At 38.6% G+C, this 21,553-nt stretch overlaps 1 pseudogene; it reads left to right on the top strand.

Annotated features, from left to right (window-relative positions):
• Positions 1 to 14,084, top strand: part of LOC108521379 (secretory carrier-associated membrane protein 1-like) — a 29,376-nt pseudogene extending 15,292 nt beyond the window's left edge.
• Positions 14,085 to 21,553: the final 7,469 nt, after the last annotated feature.

Here is a 21,553-nt window from a genome sequence, read left to right as displayed (position 1 = left end):
GCGTTAGTTGATGCAGTTTCTTCCTAGCCTCGATGGTCTTTACATTTTGGCATGTTTTTGCAATGGCTGGTACCGGTTGTTCCTTTCCATGTTTAGGGCTTCCTTCAGGGTCTCTTGTAAGGCAGGCCTGGTGGTGACAAAATCTCTAAGCATTTGCTTATCTGTAAAGGATTTTATTTCTCCGTCACTTATGAAACTTAGTTTGGCTGGATATGAAATTCTGGGTTTAAAATTCTTTTCTTTAAGGATATATAAAATTCTTTTCTTTTCTTTGAGGGATATATTCTTCTGGTGTGCCCGTTTGCTTAGAGGGCGGTATTTGGGTGGGAGTTACCCGATTTTCCAGGTGTTGTGTGTCTCAGTTCCCCTGGCTAGGAAAAGGGATACCCTTCCCCTTGCGGTTCCCAGGTGAGGCGATGCCTCGCCCTGCTTCAGCTCTCGCTGGTCGGGCTGCAGCAACTGACCAGCACCGATTGTCCGGCACTCCCTAGTGAGATGACCCCAGTACCTCAGTTGAAGATGCAGAAATCACCGGTCTTCTGTGTCGCTCGTGCTGGGAGTTGGAGACTGGAGCTGTTCCTATTCAGCCATCTTGCTCCGCCCCCCTCGAAATATTCTTATGTTAGAACATGACGTAAAAGTTCAACAGGAAAAATAAATAAGTAGGTAAATTATATGCACCTTAACATGCATATTCTTCTTTCACTGAATATGGCAGTGGATGAAATAAGAAAGTTAGGGGAATTTGGAGGGATTATGGTGGATGGGAGGCAGGACTAGATTACAGATCCCATGCAAACAGAGCAGTGTGTGGAAACTCACATGAACTTTTGCTCCAGAACTACTGCAGGAATAAACCAGAAAAGCTGACAGAACTCACAGACCCTCTGAAGGAAGTGGATTGCTCCTACAGGACCCAGGAGACATCCCAAATATTGTGGGTGCCCAAGCTGTGGAAATAAGAAAGAGGAATTGTCCACCCCCGAACACACACCCTCACTGGGGAACCTGAAGGTCTAGGTCACGGGAGAAGATTCTGATCTTACCTGGACCTGAGTCAATTTAGAGAGCCGAGCAAAAAACAAGGGTAGAGGAAGCAGCAGGAAATGTCCTGTGGACTCTCTGGGTCCCCTGGAAAACAATTTCTGCCTTGTCTCACAGGGTCCTTGGGGAGGGCTGCCAAAGGAACTGGGAAAGGTTGCCAGGGAAAAGAAAATCTCCACCTGCTCTTTGTAACAATTCCACCCAAACACGAGGTCTCTTGGCCTGGACTTGGGGGAGGGTGTGACTCCCGTGTGCAGACTCCACAGGTGGGGAAGCATGAAAGCCCTGCTTGTTTTTGCAGCTGGGAGACTGGTAGCCTGGGGCAAGTTCTCAGCCTTGCTCACCACTGCCTGGAAACAGACTTGGTACTATTGGTGGGGGCACGATGGGAGTGAGACTGGCCTTTTGGATAGTGTGGGAGCTGGGTGAGGCCTGTGACTGCAGGCTTTTTCCCACTTTTCTGACAACCTGCATGACAAAGCAAAGGCAGTCATAGTCATCCTGAAAACATAACTCCATTGACCTGGGAACCACACCCTCATCCCCCACAGCAGCTGTGGCAAGACCCACCCAAGCAGAGAGTCTGAGCTCAGACAAGCCTAGCTCTGCCCCCACCTGATGGTCCTTCCCTACTCACCCTGGTAGCTGAAGACAAAGGGCATATACTATTGGGAGTTCTAGGGCCTTACCCACTGCCTGACCCTCCCTATACTACCACAGCTGATGCTCTCTTGAAAGCACCACCTTCTGGCAGGAGGCCAACCAGCAGAAAAATAGTACATTAAACAACCAAAACTAAGGACTCTCATAGAGTCCATTTTGTCCCTGCCACCTCCACCAGAACAGGTGCTGGTATCCACGGCTGAGAGACCTGCAGATAGTGCACATCACAGGACTCTGTGCAGACAACCCCCAGTACCAGCCCGGAGCCTGGTAGACCTGCTGGGTAACTAGATCCAGAAAAGAAATAACAATCATTACAGCTCAGCTCTCAGAAAGCCATATTCCTAGGAAAGCCAGGAGAGTACTACATCAAGGGAACACTCATGGGACAAAAGAATCAGAACAGCAGCCTTGTGCCCTAGACCTTCCCATTGACACAGCCTACCCAAATGAGAAGAAACCACAAAAACAATTCTCGTAACATGACAAAACAAGGTTCTTTAGCAGCCCCCTAAAAAAAATCACACTAGCTCACCAGCACTGGATCCAAACTAAGGAGAAATCCCTGATTTACCTGAAAAAGAATCTAGAAGGTCAGTTATTAAACTAATCAAGGAGGCACCAGAGAAAGGTAAAGTCTAATTTAAGGAAATCAAAAAATGATACAAGAAATGAGGGAAGAAATCTTCAGTGAAATACATCACATAAATAAAAAACAATTAAAACTTCAGGAAATATTGACATTCTTAGAAAAATGCAAAATGTTCTGAAAGGTCTCAACAATAGAATTGAACAAGCAGAAGAAAGCTTCAGAGCTCAAAGACAAGGTTTTTGAATTAACTCAATCCAACAAAGTCAAGAAAAAAGAATAAGACAAATGAACAAAGCCTCCAAGAAGTTTAGGACTATGTTAAATGACCAAACCTAAGAATAACTGGCATTCCTGAAGAAGAAGAGGAATCTAAAAGGTTGAAAAACATCTTTGGGGGATTAATCAAGGAAAATTTCCCCAGCCTAGCTAGAGATTTAGACATCCAAAAACAAGAGGCTCAAAGAACACCTAGGAAATTCACCACAAAAAAATCATCACCTAGGTAGATTGTCATCAGGTTATCTAACGTTAAGACAAAGGAAATAATATTAAGAGCTGTGAGGCAACAGCATCAGGTAACCAAGGAAAGCCTATCAGATTAACAGCAGATGTCTCAGCAGAAACCCTACAAGCTAGATTGAGGACCTATCTTTAGCCTCCTTAAACAAAACAATTATGAGCCAACAATTTTGTATTCAGTGAAACTAAGCTTCGTAAATGAAGGAAAGATAACAGTCTTTTTCAGACAAACAAATGCTGAGAGAATTTGCTACTACCAAGGCATCACTACAAGAACTGCTAAAAGGAGCTCTAAATCTTGAAACAAATCCTGGAAACACATCAAAACAGAACTTCTTTGAAGCATAAATCTCACAGAACCTACAAAACAAAAATACATTAAAAAAAAAAAGAAAACTAAGGTATACAGGCCACAAATAACATGATGAATGGAATAGTGCCTCACATCTCGATACTAATGTTGAATGTAAATAGCCTAAATGTTCCACTTAAAACATACAGAATGGCAAAATGTATAAGAATTCACCAACCAAACTGTCTGCTGCATTCAAGAGACACATAAGGACTCAAATAAACTTAAGGTAAAAGAGTGGAAAAGACATTCCATGCAAATGGACACCAAAAGCAAGCAGGAGTAGCTATTCTTACATCAGACAAAACAAACCTTAAAGCAACAGCAGTTAAAAAGAACAAAGAGGGACATTATATAATAAAAGACCTTGTCCAACAGGAAAATATCACAATCCTAAATATATATGCACCTAACACTGGAGATCCCCAATTTATAAAACAATTACTACTAGACCTAAGAAATGAGACAGACACCAACACAATAATAGTGGGGGACTTTAATACTGCACTGACAGCACTAAATAGGTCATCAAGACAGAAAGTCAGTAAAGAAACAATGGATTTAAAGTGTACCCTGGAACAAATGGACTTAATAGATATTTACAGAATATTTTACACAACAACCACAGAATATACATTCTATCATCAACACAAGGAACTTTCTCCAAGATAGACCATATGATAGGCCACAAAACAAGCCTCAATAAATTTTTCAAAAATTGAAACTACATTAAGTACTCTCAGACCACAGTAGAATAAAACTGGAAATCAACTCCAAAGGAACCTTCAAAACCATGTAAATATATGGAAATTAAATAACCTGCTCTTGAATGATCACTGCATCAACAATGAAATCAAGATGGAAATTTAAAAATTCTTCAAACTGAACATCAATAGTGGCACAACCTATGTAAACCTCTGGGATACAGCAAAGGTGGTGCTAAGAGGAAAGTTCCTAGCCCTAAATGCCTGCATTAAAAACTCAGAAAGGGCACAAATAGACAATCTAAGGTCACATCTCAAGGAACTAGAGAAACAAGAACCAACCAAACCCAAACCCACCAGAAAAAAAGAAATAACGAAGATCAGAGCAGAACTAAGTGAAATTGAAACAAACAAACAAACAAAATACAAAAGATAAATGAAACAAAACGCTGATTCTTTGAAAAGATAAAAAACTGATAGATCATTAGCAAGATTAATCAAGAAGAGAGAAAATCCAAATAAGCTCAATTAGAAACAAAAGGGAAGATATTAAAACTGAAGCCACAGATATACAAAAGATCATTCAAGGTTACCATGAACACCTATACATGCATATACTAGAAAACCTGGAAGAGATGAATAAATTCCTGAAAACTTACAACACTTCTAGCTTAAATCAGGAAGAATTAGATACCCTGAACAGACCAATAACAAGCAGTGAGTTTGAAATTGTAATAAAAAAAATTACCAACAAAAAAAAGTCCAGGACCAGATGAATTCACCACTGAATTCTATCAGACATTCAAAGAAGAATTGGTACCAATCCTATTGACACTATTCTGCAAGATAGAGAAAGGAAATCCTCCCCAGATCATTCTATGGAGCCAGTATCACCCTAATACCAAAACCAGGAAAAGACAAAACCAAAAAAGAAAACTACAGAAACAATATCCCTGATGAACATACATGCAAAAATTCTTTAAAAAATACTAGCTAACTGAATCCAGCAACATATCAAAAAGATAAACCACCGTGATCAAATGGGTTTTGCAACAGGGATGCAGGGATGGTTTAACATATGCAAGTCACTAAATGTGATACACCACATAAACAAAACTAAAAACAAAAATCACATGATCGTCTCAATAAATACAGAAAAAGCATTTGACAAAATCCAGCATCTCTTATGATTAAAAATTTCAGCAAAATCGGCATACAAGAGGCATATATCAATATAGTAAAAGCTATCTATGACAAACCCACAGCCAACATAATACTGAATGAGGAAACACTGATAGCATTCCCTCTGAGAACTGAAACAAGACAAGGATGCCCACTCTCACCACTTCTATTCAATATGGTACTGGAAGACCTAGCCAGAGCAATTAGACAAGAGGAAGGAATAAAGGGCATCCAAATCAGTAAAGAGGAAGTCAAACTGTCACTGTTTGCTGTTGATTTGATTGTATACCTAGAAAACCCTAAAGATTCATTCAAAAAACTGCTAGAATAAAAGAATTCAGCAAAGTTTCAGGATACCAAATTAATGTACACAAATCAGTAGCTCTCCTATACATCAACAGCAACAAAGCTGAGAATCAAATCAAGAACTCAACTCCTTTTACAATAGCTGCAAAAATAAAATAAATACTTAGGAATATACCTAACCAAGGACATGAAAGACCTATACAAGGAAAACTACAAAAAACTACTGAAAGAATCATAGAGGACACAACAAAATGGAAACTCATCCCATGCTCATGAATCAATATTGTGAAAATGGCCATACCACCAAAAGTCATCTACAAATTCAGGCAATTCTCATGAAAATACCACCATCATTCATCACAGAACTAGAAAAAACAATCCTAAAATGTATGTGAAACCAAACAGATCCCTCATAGCCAAAGCAAGACTAAGCAAAAAGAACAAATCTGGAGGCATCACAGTACCTGATTTCAGACTATACTATAAGGCCATAGTCACTATAACAGCATGGTACTGGTATAAAAAGAGGCCCATATACCAATGGAACAGAATAGAGAACCCAGAAATAAAGCCAAATACTTACAGCCAACTGATCTTTGACAAAGCAAACAAAAACATAAAGTGGGGAAAGAACACCCTATTCAACCAATGGTGCTGGTAAAATTGGCAAGCCACATGTAGGAGAATGAAACTGGATCCTCATCTCTCACCTCATATAAAAATCAACTTAAGATGGATTAAGGACTTAAATCTAAGACCTGAAACTATAAAAATTCTAGAAGATGACATTGGAAAAACTCTTATAGAGATTGGCTTAGGCAAGAATTTTATGACCAAGAAACCAAAAGCAAATGAAATGAAAACAAGGATAAATAGATGGGACTAGCTGGGACTTAATTAAACTGAAGAGCTTTTGCATGGCAAAAGGAACAGTCAGCAGAATGAACAGACAACCCACAGAGTGGAAGAAATCTTCACAATCTACACATCCAACAAAAGACTAATATCCAGAATCTACAAGGAACTCTAACAAATCAGCAAGAAAAAAAAATCCCTCAAATAGTGGGTTAAGGACATGAATAGACAATTCTCAGAAGAAGATACACAAATGACCAACAAGCACATAAAAAATGCTCAACATCACTAATGATCAGGGAAATGCAAATTAAAACCACAATGCAATACCAACTTACTCCTACAAGAATAGCCATAATTCAAAAATAAAAAAATAATGGATGTTGGCATGGATGCATTGAAAAGGGAACATTTCTACACTGCTGGTGGGAATATAAACCAGTACAACTGCTATAGAAAACAGTGTGAAGATTCTTTAAAAGAATTATAAGTAGAACTACCATTTGATCCAGCAATTCCACTACTGAGTATCTCCCAGAGGGAAAAGAGTCATTATGTGAAAGACACTTGTGCATGTATGTTTATAGCAGCACAATTTGCAATTGCAAAACTGTGGAACTAACCAAAATGCCCATCAATCAACAAGTGAACAAAGAAACTGTGATAAATATATATGATAGAATTCTACTGAGCCATAAAAATGAATGAATTAGTGGCATTCACAGCAATCTTGTTGGGATTGGAGACTATTATTCTAAGTGAAGTAACTCCAGGAATGGAAACCCAAACATTGTATGTTCCAAATACCCCTTGTTTCCCTAAAAACCTACGGAAATTAAAAATTTGTTTAAAAAGCATACTGCTTTTACCTTTGAATTAAACAAAAGGAAAAAGAAAGGTATATAAGATTTTAAAATGCACACAATGCGAGAACAAAGTGGGAGGACTGACGCTACCCAACCTCAAAGCTTACTATGAAGCTAAAGTAATCAAGACAGTTTAGTACTGGCTAAAGGCTAGACAAATAAATCAATGGGAAAAAATAGAGAGTCCAGAAATAGGCACATATAAATATAGTCAACTAATCTTTGACAAAAGAGTAAAGGCAATACAATGGAGCGAAGAGTCATTTTCAACAAATGGTGCTGAAACAATTGGACATCCACACGCAAAAAGAAAAAAAGTGAATCTAGACACAGACCTTACACCCTTTACAAAAATTAACTCTAAATGCATCATAGACCTAAATGTAAAGTACAAAATTATAAAACTCTTAGAAGACAATATAGGAGATGATGACGTTGGGTATGGCAATAACTTTTTATTGTATTGTACTGAAGGCATAATTCATGAAATAAATGATTAATAAGCCAGACCTCATTAAAATTAAAAACGTTTGCTCCGCAAAAGACAACTTTAAGAGAATAAGAAGACAAGCCACAGACTGGGAGAAATATTTGCAAAAGACACATCTGATAAGACTTAACCAAAAAACACAAAGGACTCAAAAAATTCAACAATAAGAAAGAAAAGAAACTACTAAATTAAAAATGGACCAAAGACCTTAACAGACACCTCACTAAAGAAAATATACAGATGCTAAATAGCATCTGAAAAGATGCTTTACATCCCATGTCACCAGGGAAATGCAAATTACAACAACAATAAAATACCACTACACACCTATTCAAATGTCAAAACTATAGAACACTGACAACAACAAAGGCTGGAGAGGATATGGATCAACAGGAGCTCTCCTTCGCTGTTAGTGGGAATATAAAACGGTACAGCTACTTTGGAAAGCAGTCTGGTGGTTTCTAACAAAATTAAGTATATGGTTGTTAGACAATCAATAATAACACTCCTTAGTGCTTGTCCAAAGAAGCTGAAAACTTACCACCACGCAAAAACCTGCACACAAATGTTTATTGAAGCTTTATTCATCATTGCCAAATCTTGGAAGCAATCAAGAGGTTTTTAAAAAGGTGAATGGGGCCAGGCGCGGTGGCTCAAGCCTGTAATCCCAGCACTTTGGGAGGCCGAGACGGGCGGATCATGAGGTCAGGAGATCAAGACCATCTTGGCTAACACGGTGAAACCCCATCTCTACTGAAAAATACAAAAAAACTAGCCGGGCAAGGTGGCAGGCGCCTGTAGTCCCAGCTACTCGGGAGGCTGAGGCAGGAGAATGGTGTGAACCTGGGAGGGGAGCTTGCAGTGAGCTGAGATCCGGCCACTGCACTCCAGCCTGGGCGACAGAGCAAGACTCCGTCTCAAAATAAATAAATAAATAAAATTAAAACAAAAGGTGAATAGATAAAAAGATGGTATATCCAGACAACGAAATATTATTCTGCACCAAAAGAAAACAAGTTATCAAGCCATGAAAAGACAGAGGAATCTTAGGCCGGGCGTGGTGGCTCATGCCTGTAATCCCAGCACTTTGGGAGGCAGAGGCAGATGGATAGCGGGGTCAGGAGATCAAGACCATCCTGGCTAACACGGTGAAACCCCATCTCTACTAAAAATACAAAAAAGTAGCCGGGCATAGTGGCAGGCGCCTGTAGTCCCAGCAACTCGGGAGGCTGAGCCAGGAGAATGGCGTGAACCCGGGAGGTGGAGCTTGCAGTGAGCCACGATCGCGCCACTGCACTCCAGCCTGGGTGACAGAGCGAGACTCTGTCTCAAAATAAATAAACAAATAAATGACAGAGGAATCTTAAAAGCAAATTACTAAGTGAAAAAAGTCTACGTGAAAACGGTATATATTGTATGATTCCTACTACATGACGTTCTGGAAAAGAGAAAATTCCAGAGACAATAAAGAGATCAGTGGTTGTTAGGGGATTGAGGAGGAGAAGGAGAGATGAATAGGCAGAGCACAGAGGAGTTTTAGGAAAGTGCAACTATTCTGTATGATACTACAATGGTGGAAACATCATGATATATTTGCTCAAACCCATGGAATGTACAATACCAAGAGGGAACTCTAATGTCAACTACACACTTTGGAAGATAATGATGTGTCAATGTAGGTTCACCAATTTTAACAAACATACCACTCTGATAGGGGATGTTGATGATGTGGGAGGTGATGCACATGTATAGGACAGGGGATATATGGGAAGTCTCTGTACCTACCACTCAGTTTTCTGTGAGTCTAAAACTTCTCTAAAAACAGTCTATTAAAATGCATGGAATGTAATACCTTATTTATAGATATGCAACGTTGTAGTAATCCTGTTTTTTTATTTTCTATGTTTCTAATGCTTTGACATGGTGGGAGCTTTGCTGACCCTGAAGAAACTGGCCTTCCCAGGGCTAGCTAGTTGCTAGAGACAGTAAAAGACTTTCCTGTGAGTGTACTTTTCATATGCAAACCAACCAATCCAGAGCCCAGACCACCCCACCACCACCTCCTTTATATAGCACCCATAGGGCTCTTTCACTTAGGGCCACCATTCCCCTGCCCTAATCACCCCAGGGCCTACCAGACAACTAGAGACAACCCCTATACCCTTGAGCCAGCTGAAATTATTCAAATTAGCCAATGTTAAGCCCATTTATCCTGCCTCACCTGTTTCTGCAGAACCCACAATAAAGACTTTGCCAGTGATTTCCCCCAGCTCTCTCTGACTCCTGACTGACCTTGGTGCTTCCCCTTGTGGCCCCTGCATGGTGAGGTATAGCCTTCCCGTTGGGGACTGTAATAAACTATCTTTCAATGGCAATTGGGTCCTGATCTGTTGGCCTCACCATACCCAAATAATAATAAAACCTACATTTTAAAATAACTGTTTATAAACATAGTATTTTAATATATTTTTATAAAGTATTGGCAGGATTTACACTAAATCTGTCAAATGGCTGACCCCAGGAATGAGAGGGGTTATGAGATCGGGGAGTTGGGAGATCAGAGGGTCACAACTTTACATGTAGGAGTATGCTGTCATAAAACAGGAGACTTGAAGCAAATGTAACAAAATGTTAAGAACTACTCATTCTGTATGGTGGGACAGAAGTACTTACTATATGATTTTAAAATATTCATTTTTTAAAATAAAAGTTATTTTTAAAAGAGTAATGTTGCCTACAACATTCAAAAGATGTAGTAAAGATAATACTAAATAAAGAGCAAAGATATTCAGGAGATTCATATACAAGTTAGGATGCAATTTTCAAAACAAGTTGAGGCAAGAAATGCAGAGAAGAGACACAATAGCAGGGGCTTTTAGGTAAGTAATAGTGTTCCAGACACTCCAATTTATTCACAACTTGTTCAACATCCCTTCTCAGCTGGATTAGTGTATCAGTTATCTGTTACCACAGTAATGCCATGTAACAACCATGACAGAAAACACAAAATCTCCCTGGCATATAGCAATAAACTTTTGTTACTCACAAGTGTTTAGGTTGACTAAGCATTTTGTTGATGGAAGCTGAGCTCATCAAGACTTACTTGTGTGTCTATTGCTAGCTGTAGGGTAATTAAATAGTCAATCCTGGATGAACTTGCTCACAAGCCTATGCCATCTTGCTGTCTTCCACATGGCTGCTCACCAGCAGGTTCATCCATCCTTATTCTCATGGCAAAGGGAGAGGAGCAAGAGGCAACAAGAAGACACACACAGGGCCTCTAAAGACCTGGACTCAGAACCGGCACACTGTTGGTTCCACACAGGATCTATGCCGAGGCTAGTATAGACTCAGTGTCTCTAATGGAAGGAGTAAACAAATCAAGACCATTACTACCATCAATCCACCTCAGTTAAACAAAAATTATCTTGGTGGATAATTTTTCCAGTATATGTCGTTCACTGTGAGAATTAAGAGTCGGACAGAGCAGAGATTAGCTCTACTTAGGGTTTGTTTGTTTGCTTTAAATAGATCCTTATGTGTTCCTGCTTGAGATCTTTCCCTGATACGGCAGCATCCTTATCAGTTGACCGAGACCTGCCTAGAGTATTGTAACCTAAGAAATGTAAGGCCCATTTTCTTCAGAAATGCAGTATGAAAAAACCTATTGTCTCTGATTATTTACCTAAGAGAGGACAGAATTATATGCTGGGAAGATTAAAATCAGTGACAGGCTACCTTCCGGTCATGATGTTAATTATGTTCTTGCCAGAATACCTGTAAAGCCTTCTCAAAGGAAATCTTGAAAAACAGAGTGAAGAAATAACACATATGACTATATTCCCCCTTTTGGGAAGTCACAATACACCTTAGTTTTATGCACTGTTGGTTGCCAGACCAATACCCATTCCCTCTTCCTCTCTTAACTAACAGATCCTTGATTTTGCTTTAGGGCAGCAATGCATCAATTAAAAATACTCCTTATTCCAGACTCACTTACAGCTAGGGATAGCTACATGACCTATTATTTCCTGGCAGTGAGACATAAGCACAAGGTAACTAAGTGGACAACTGAGAAAAATATATTTCTTTCCAGAAATAAAGGGACATATTTCCTGTTTTCCACCTTCTGCCCCTGAGTCTTTCCTGTGTTTCCTGCCTAGAAGTACAGCAGCCACTGTGTGAGCATGAGAAAGAAAGGCCCACACTATTCCAGGGAGGCTGCAGGAGAATTCAGAAAGGAGACTGCACACCGGAGGCATCCTGGAACTGACGTTCCACTCTGGATGCCTGTGTCTGCATTTATTTTTCTACATAAGAAAAATAAACTCCTACTTGTTTATATCTATGCAATCAGATTTCTGTCACATGCAGCCAAATGCAAATCTAAATAATTTGTGAGTTCTAAGAATTTCTGCACTGAAAGAAAAACCTTCCTGGCTAGATTTAGTCATTCCACAACATGTGTATATTGTACACCATAAATATATACCATTTTATCTATCAATTTAAAAATAATATTAATAAAATAATAAAGATGTGAAAGACCTAAATAAATAAGAGGCAAAAAAGCTCAGTCCTTCCCAAACTCATTTGCACACAAGCACTTTTTTTAAAAGTAATTTATTTTTACCTCCTATAATATATGAACAATGCTTCACAGAATATCTGGTTGGAAAATTCCATTTTCTTTTGTATTATGTAACCTTTACCTTGAATGGCCCATTTCCTGGTTAAAGTACTGCATTAATGAAATGAATGTGTAAAACAGATCTGTATATGGACAAACCATCTTGTAACACCAGCTATCTCAGAATAGACATCATTTGCTTATCCATGATCCCGTTCATCAGAAAATATTTATTGGTCACCTAATAGGTTCCAAACTCTGCTAGGTCCTGGGGATAGAAAGATAACTTAATCCAGTTCTCAAATCTTTGTTAGTTTAAGGTTAGTGTGACAAAATAATTTTTTATAATGTAATATATCTAAAATTCTCTGTTACCACAATTTAAGGACATTCCAAGCATCCAGGGCACACCATCATGATTCTCCTGATTCATGAATATTAACCTAACACTGTCAGGTTCATGGGGGAAAATATTGGATACTCAGGAAGGATTTGAGCCAACTATCTAACATTTACATATTTTTTAAAATTATTTTTATTGAGACATAATTGATGTACATATTTTCAGGGTACATGTGATAATCTGATACATACATATAATCAACTCAGGGTAATTAGGATATCCATTACATTAAATGTTTAACTTTTCTTTATGCTAGAAACATTCAGATTATTCTCTTCTAGCTATTTTGAAATGTTTAACAGACTAATGTTAACTATAGTCACCCTACTGATCTATCAAACACCAGGTCTTATTTCTTTTATCTATTAGTAGCTGTATAATTGTACCCATTAATAATCTCTCTTTATTCCCTCCTTTCCCACCCTTCCTGGCCTCTGGAAATCTATCTTCATGAGCTCCACCTTTTTAGCTCACACATGTGAGTGGGAACATCCTATATTTGTCTTTCTGTGCTTGGTGTATTTCATTTAACATAATGTCCTTCACTTCCATTCATGCTGCTGCAAATAGCAGGATTTTATTCTTTTTACGGCTGGATAATATTGTGTATATACTACATTTTACTTATTCATTTATCCATTGATGGGCACTTAGGTTTATTCTATATTTTGGGTATTGTAAATAGTGCTGTAGTAAACATGGGGGTGCAGACATCTCTTGGACATATTCATTTCCTTTCTTTTGGACCAGATCTCAACAATCCCTTCAGACCTCCACTAGGCAGTGTGAGGATGCCTAATGTACCCAATATACAACCAGCAATAGTGAAACCAACAGAGAAACATCCAGTTTATACACTGATTGCAAAAAATAACTTGTGTTGGCCCAAGCTGAACTTCTTAAACACCAAGAAGAAGTAGAAAGAAAAGATCATCGGGAACGAGATCATCGGGAATGAGAAATGCAAAACTTCACTCAACATGGTAGAAAAAATAATTGGCCACTTCTTAGCAATTTTCCTATAGAACTTTGTTTCTATCAGGATTTTTCTGTGACATTCCTATAGAGTTCCAAAAGACAGTAAAGCTTATATACTACTTCTGGATGTTCCATGCTGTAACACTGTTTCTAAATATCTTCAGATGCTTGTCTTGGTTTTGTGTTGATTTTGCAAGAGTGGTTGATTTTGAATTGAGTATCCCGTGGTTCTTGCTTTTTACTCCTTGTTCATTTGTCTGTTGGTACAGACCACTTTATGGAACTTTCAGGAGTGACAGTTCGTTCAGATTCTTTGTATTCTTCTTCGTCTATATTTGTTAGTTTGCTGTACATGCACTCCAGGCTGTAGGATTTCATAACTGGGGCAATTGTGGTTGAATTTCGACCCTTACTGGTCTCAACCAAACTGTTCCTGTTGGAATCAGTATGATAATCATAGCAGCACTTTTCACAGCATCAGCAGCCATCTCACTAGTTATGTTTTTAAAATATGATGGCCTCCAGCTGCATCTATGTTGCTACAAAGGACATAATTTCATTTTGGCGGCTGTGTAATATTCCATGGTATATACATACCACATTTTCTTTACCCAGTCTACCATTGATGGACATTTAGGTTGATTCCATGACTTTGCTATTGTGAATAGTGCTGCAAGAAACATATAAGTGCAGGTGTCTTTTCAAAAAAAGAAGGTACTAATTAACATTCCCACTAATGGTGTACAAGGGTTCCCCTTTCTCTACATTCTCACCAGCATCTGTTATTCTCTGTCTTTTTTGTAAAAGTCATTCTAACTGGAGTGAGATGATATCTCATCGTGGTTTTGATTTGCAGTTCTCTGATAATTAGTGGTGGTGACCATTTCTTCATATATCGGTTAACCATTTGTATGTCTTCTTTTGAGAAATGTCAGTTCGATCTTTTGCCCATTTTTAAATCAATTATTTGGTTTTTTACTACTGAGTTGTTTGAGTTCTTTATATATTCTGATTATTAATTCCTTGTCAGATGGATAGTTTCCAAATATTTTCTCTCATTCTGTAGGTTGTCTATGCAATTTTTGATTGTTTTCTTTGTTGTGCAGAAGCTTTTCAGCTTTATGTAATCCCATTTATCTAGTTTTGATTTTATTTCCTGTGCTTTTGAGGCTTACTCAAAATATCTTTGCCCAGATCAATGTACTGGAGCATTTCTCCAGTGTTTTGTTCTAGTAGCTTTACAGCTTTTTTGTCTAGTAGTATCTTTATTTTTAAATAAAAGTATATTCTATGCCCATGGATTGGAAGAATCGATATTGTTAAAATGACCGTACTACCCAAAGCAATTTACAGATTCAGTGTAATCCCTGTGAAAATACCAGTGACATTCCTCACAGAAATAGAAAAAAAGTACTAAAATTAATATGAAACCCAAAAGACCCCAAATAGCCAAAGAAATTTTGAACAAAAAGAACAAAACTGGAGGCATCATGCTACCTGACAACAAATCAGCTGGTACTGCATAAAAACAATGGAACAGAAGAGAAAGCCCAGATACCAATCTACACACTTACAGCCAACCCATTTTGGATGAAAATACCAAGAAAATACAATAAGGAGAAAGCAGTTTCTTCTATAAATGATGCTGAGAAAACTGGATAACCATACATAGAAGAATAAAACTAGACTCTATGTCTCACCATATATAAAAATCAAATCAAAATGAATCAATATTTACATCTTAACTCAGTCTTGATTTTCTTTAATTGTCCTCTACACGCAATGATTCATGTCAAAAGACAACAGTAGCAATTCTTTATGAAAACCCTAAGCAGTTAATGCCCTTGATAGAAGTGAAGAGACCTAATATATAAAGAATGAGAGAAAGGTGTAATTATGACTAAAGCGGGGTTCAAGTTCAAGGAAGGGATAACTTCGTATCTTGAATAGGAGAGGGATAAGAAAGGGACATGAGAGCGATGTGTTGTCGGAATGCAGGGGAGTTTTTAATGGAAAGGCAGAAGATGAAAATGCCAAAAAGAGTGGTTGGTTGATAGAGCAAAGTCTCAGAACACATAGAAGCTATTGGAATAAAGAACAAAAACATGAAATTAACCTGAACAGAAAGACGCCATCATCCTTCGATACAAGAGGAGAGTGAAATGAGAGCGAATGTGGGTGGTGTGCGGTTGGAGGAGAGATTTCTACGGGTTGAATTGTGTTCCCCCAAAATATATGTTCAAATCCTAACCCCACTCCCTCAGAATGTGACCTTATTCAGAAATAAGGCTGTTTCAGATGTAATTAGTGAAGAGGATATCATGCTGGACTATGGTGGGCCCCTAATCCAATACAACTGCAATCTTTATAAAAGAGGAAAATTTGGACACACACACACACACACACACAAGGAAGACAATGTGAAGGCACATGAGGGATGATGGCCATGACAACTGAGGCAGAGATTGGAGTGCTGCATTTGCAAGCTAAAGAATCACCATGTATTGCCAAGAGCTTCCAGAAGCTAGGAAGAGGCAAGACAGAATTCTCCTCTACAGGGTTTAGAAGGAGCATGGCCCTGCTCATGCCTTGATTTCAAACTTCTAACCCCTAGAACTGTGACAGCATAAATTTCCATTGTCATAGTCCCCACTTGTGGCCTTTATCTTACTGATGACAAAGTTAAGAGACTAGCACCAAGATTAAAAGGGAGCATTGACTATAGTGAAGTTCCAAACTAATACCTGAGGAGAATAAAAGTGGAAGCCAAGCATGAAGATATACAAATAAGTAATAAGGACTTGGCTGAAATCAGTGACTATGAATTTATTGCACCACTAATCTGATAAAAATTCCAGACACAAATATGAATTTAGTACATGATAAAGATATTTCAAATCAGTGCATATATGATGGATTGGTTATTCAGTATAATACAATTAACAATTTGAGGGTAGAAAAAAATATCTACAGGTGGAACTAACTGTCCTCTTGATTTAAAAATAATGTTAAAGAGTTGTTTATAATAATAGTTTTAAAAAGGAAACAACCTAAATATCTAATAAGGGACAATATCATATGAATAACATCGGGTTGTTAACAAATTTTACACCATAATAATATATTCTTATTTTAAAACTGGAAAATGTCAATACACGCTATTGTCAACTACTATAGTTTTATAAAATGTATGTATATACATACACACATGTACATAATGTGTCTATACCTCTCTAAAGAAAATACAGGGTTATTGACTATTATCTCTATATGATAGAATTACAGGTGTTCTTTCTATATGATTTTCTTTCAAATTATATACTTAATATTTGGCTTTACTTATTTATGGCTTTATTTAGAAAAGTACTGTAACAATGGGAGTTCTAGAATTTGAGGATCCTATATAAGTTGTCAAAATAGCCCAGTGTTTCAACTCTCTTTTTTCAAGAATTAAAAACAATTCCTGAGATGGAGATCAGAAGAGCCATGTTTAAAAGAATAGATGAAAACCAGAGGAAACTACAGCAGGGAGATACATACCTGGGACCACGTGTATATACAAGACATCTGGTGCATTGGTTAGGAACACTGCAAAGATAAATGAAATTTGAGAAGTAAATTGCCCATGAAAATGTTTAAGCCATAGGAGGAATTTAAGATTTTGTGGTACAATTTGGTTTTGGTTTTAAATTTAGAGACTGGCAGTGACCTGTTTTATGCCATGTGAGTTTGGTGTTTACCTGCTGTGGTCTGAGTGAATGACCTTAAACTGTAGGTCATTTGGGATTTTGACCTTGTTCATTTCATGTCTGCTTATGCTGGTATTATGCAAAGGTAAGTAGCTGTTACACAGACAAGGACTCCAGGCACCAGCCTATGTGCCGGGGAGAGGAAGGTGGGGAAAGGGGGCGAATACGGAAGTTGACCACAATAGCCTCCTTTTATACAGGCCTTCAAGATGTTAAGGATTTAAACTTATTTTTTAGTTTTTCTGTGTTTTGCAGTCAGGCTTGCAGTCCAGGACTATCAAGTGATGCCAAGTTCTGTGGGAGCTTTAGTGTATGCAAGCTCCTAGCTTTAAATGTGTGTGCCAGACATAGGAGACAATGTAGATAAGCTGCCTAACATTCTATTTATCTTGTTCATCATTCAAGGCTAAGGTGGTGCTGTTGAGGGAATAGGCTCGTGGATCCATGAAGCATATATCCATAATCTCGTAAGAATTTACTCCCAACACACGGCTTCAGGTTAATTCTGGGTTTGTTATTTTGCATAGACTCTGGTCATGGCTATAGCTTTAGATTTCAGAGACCCAATCTGAATGTAGGGTTCAAATAGTTTGTTCACATTCTCCTCTCTGAGTAGAACAATCCCACTCAAGTGATTGTTCCCCATCAAACTGGACTCATTCTCTTTTATTCCTGCCTGATTCCCCCATAATATGCCTCATTATTGTTGCGTCTTCCCTTAGAAGTCTATTCCATTTACTTATCCAGCATGAAGTTCATCCAAAACTGTCATATTGATACCTCCCTTGTAATTCTTCCAGTATTTTCTACTGATCTTCCTACTCTTCTCTATAATCTGTCCAGAATCTTTGTAACTACTCAAAATAGCAGTCTCAATCCTTAAGATAGTGGGTTCCCAATTGTCTATATTATGAATTTTTCACATTCAGCTTTAAGAGCTACCTCTCAACAGTTTTTTTTTTTTTTTTTTTTTTTTTTTGGATCCTGCTTCTCAGCAGGGTCTACAGACAATTCAGTCTGCCCTCTCATATCTTCCCCTCTCTTTCTACCTAAGATTTCTTTGGACCTCTGCCACAGTTTCTGATCTAATAACGACAAGGCATCTTCCCCTTTTCTAATTCCTTTTTTAAGTATAGTTAGATTTGGGTATATATTATTTTCCCAGTTGTCTTTCCTGGTCATAATATCTGCTTTTTCCCTTTAACTCTGTCCAGTTTTCTGATTTCTGCAATCTCAACTTTTGTTACTAGGGAATTAGTTTCTTCCTCTAGATAAGTGTTTTTCAAGGAGGGTATAATTGATAACAGTGCAGGATAACTCCTTTTTGGTGAAGCTGTCCTATATATTGCAAATGGTTTACCATCCCTGGCCCCTGCTCACTAAATACCAGGAGCACTTTCTCAAATTCCACTATGGAAATCAAGAGTCCACAGCTATGTCTACATTACAATTTTTTGTTGTTGTTGTGGGGGTTGTGGGCAGTTGAGACAAAGTCTCCTTCTGTTGCCCAGGCTGGAGTGCAGTGGCGCGATCTCAGCTCACTGCAACCTCCGCCTCCAGAATTCAAGCGATTCTCCTGCCTCCACCTCCTGAGTAGCTAGGATTACAGGTGCCTGCCACCACACCTGGCTAATTTTTGTATTTTTAGTAGAGATAGGGTTTCACCCTGTTGGCTAGGCTGGTGATGAATTTTTAGTTAGTGGGTTCAAATGTGCCTGACCAATGTGACCTGGCCTGCTAATTCTGCCTACTCCCAGTCCTAGAGAGTCCCAGGAGAGGTTGGGAACACTGGAAAAGTGTTACTAGCTCCACGCTTGCTCTGGAAAGGAAGAAGTAGGAGATCTAGAAAACCTGCTTCTACAACAATGCCAAAACCAAAACCCACTTGGAATAGTTTGGGAAGAAAACAGGAAGTAAGGGTGATCAATGGAGATCAGTTTTCTTTTAGAAGGAGCGGAGTTGGAACAGAAACTGAAGTGGGATGCAGGGTAAACAAGGGTTTTTTATACACTGCAGATCACAGAATATATTTGTATGTATGACACCAGGAGCTGCCTCAAAAAATTGTGGCTTCTACTTTCTCTTCGTAACAGGATTTTGAGAAAAGTTAACAAGAAAATAATTTGCCCAAAAGAAATATATGTATGTTTGTGTGTATACATACACCTACTCACATATATATGCAAGTGCAACGGTGTGAAAGATTCTACATCTGTAATATGTCACTTTCATATCCCTAGATTCAATGAAAATAGAAGTTCTGCTGAAAACAAAATATTCTGGGGAAAAAAAAAAAAGTAGGTCAGTTTAAGTACAATTAAGATCAAAAAAGTTTGAGTATTGTCTCAGTTGTGAAACACAATCCAGAGAAAGCACAAATTTGTAGAATATTCTCAGAAATGATGAGCATTTGAGATGTTTTATTTTGGTGCTTTCATTTTCTATAATGAAATGAGGTAACAAATCCCTAATTGCGTCCTAGTATTCCAAAATAGCTAGCAAGAATAGAAAATCTGACAGTTGCTGACAAACATGAAAATAGCCAAATCTGTCCAATCTTGTATTTATCCATTCAGGCTATAAATGGTGTTATTGTTGAAAAGAAATTAAATTTTCTTCAGAGAAAAACTTTTTTGTGGAGAAAATGGCATTCATTGCTCACTAAATAAATGTATGCAACATTAATTTGATTCCCTTCTATTACTAACCAGTAAAAATATGATAGTGGATTATCATTCATTCTTTCATTCTACAAATACTTTTAGGTCCTAGCATGGGCTAGATCCAGGGTGCAACACTGATGAAAACAGGCTCCAGCAAAAATAAGATGTATTTCTGCCCTCAAAGCACCACTAATCTTCATCAATTAAAATTATTATGAAGAACACAAATAGGCAATTCACACAAGAATAACAAATTGTCTAGAAATGTATATAAAATACTCATCCTCACTAGTAATCAATAAATGCAACTTTAAAATTACAATAAGATACTGTTTTTCATCAACCAACTTAGAAAAGACTTTCTAATAATAATATTTAGGGTTGGTGCATAAAAATAGGCCCTCTTATTAATTGTTATTTGGAACATTAATTAGCAACATTTTTCTAAGATATAATCTGGCAACATGGATTAAAAGAATTAAAAGGTGTCATACTATATAGCACGAACCCACTTCCAGGAAATTCAGCTGAAAACCTAGATTACTGAAGTCTTTATAAATAGAAGAATGAGAATGTTCACCACACCACTAGATATGTACCATGAAATGGAAAATTTATCAAAAAATATGGCACATTCTTATAGTACCATCTTACTAGTAAAAATTAGGTGGTAAAATAATACTGAAGGGGCGGAGCAAGATGGCCGAATAGGAACAGCTCCGATCTCCAACTCCCAGCGCGAGCAACACAGAAGACCGGTGATTTCTGCATTTTCAACTGAGGTACTGGGGACATCTCACTCACTAGGGAGTGCCGGACAATCGGTGCTGGTCAGCTGCTGCAGCCTGACCAGCGAGAGCTGAAGCAGGGCGAGGCATCGCCTCATCTGGGAAGTGCAAGGGGAAGGGAATCCCTTTTCCTAGCCAGGGGAACTGAGACACACAACACCTGGAAAATCGGGTAACTCCCACCCAAATACCGCGCTTTAAGCAACGGGCACACCAGAATATATTCCTCACCTGGCTGGGAGGGTCCCACGCCCACGGAGCCTCCCTCATTGTTAACACAGCAGTCTGCGGCGATCTAACCGCCAGGCAGCAGCTAGGCTGGGGGAGGGGCGCCCGCCAATGCTGAGGCTTAAGTAGGTAAACAAAGCCACTGGGAAGCTCGAACTGGGTGGAGCTCACAGCAGCTCACGGAAACCTGCCTGTCTCTATAGACTCCACCTCTGGGGGCAGGGCTCAGCTAAAACACAACAGGGGAAACAGCAGAGGCCTGAGCAGACGCGAAGGACTCTGTCTGACAGCTTTGAAGAGAGCAGTGGATCTCCCAACACGGAGGTTGAGATCTGAGAATGGACAGACTGCCTGCTCAAGTGGGTCACTGACCCCTGAGTAGCCTAACTGGGAGACATCCCCCACTAGGGGCAGTCTGACACCCCACACCTCACAGGGTGGAGTACACCCCTGAGAGGAAGCTTCCAAAGTAAGAATCAGACAGGTACACTCGCTGTTCAGCAATATTCTATCTTCTGCAACCTCTGCTGCTGATACCCAG

This window comes from Rhinopithecus bieti, unplaced genomic scaffold, assembly GCF_001698545.2.
Source record: "Rhinopithecus bieti isolate Rb0 unplaced genomic scaffold, ASM169854v2 scaffold_60893, whole genome shotgun sequence".
Classification (NCBI taxonomy): Eukaryota; Metazoa; Chordata; class Mammalia; order Primates; family Cercopithecidae; genus Rhinopithecus; species Rhinopithecus bieti.
Note: the sequence above shows the minus strand (reverse complement) of the source record. Positions and strands in the feature narration are given on the sequence as shown.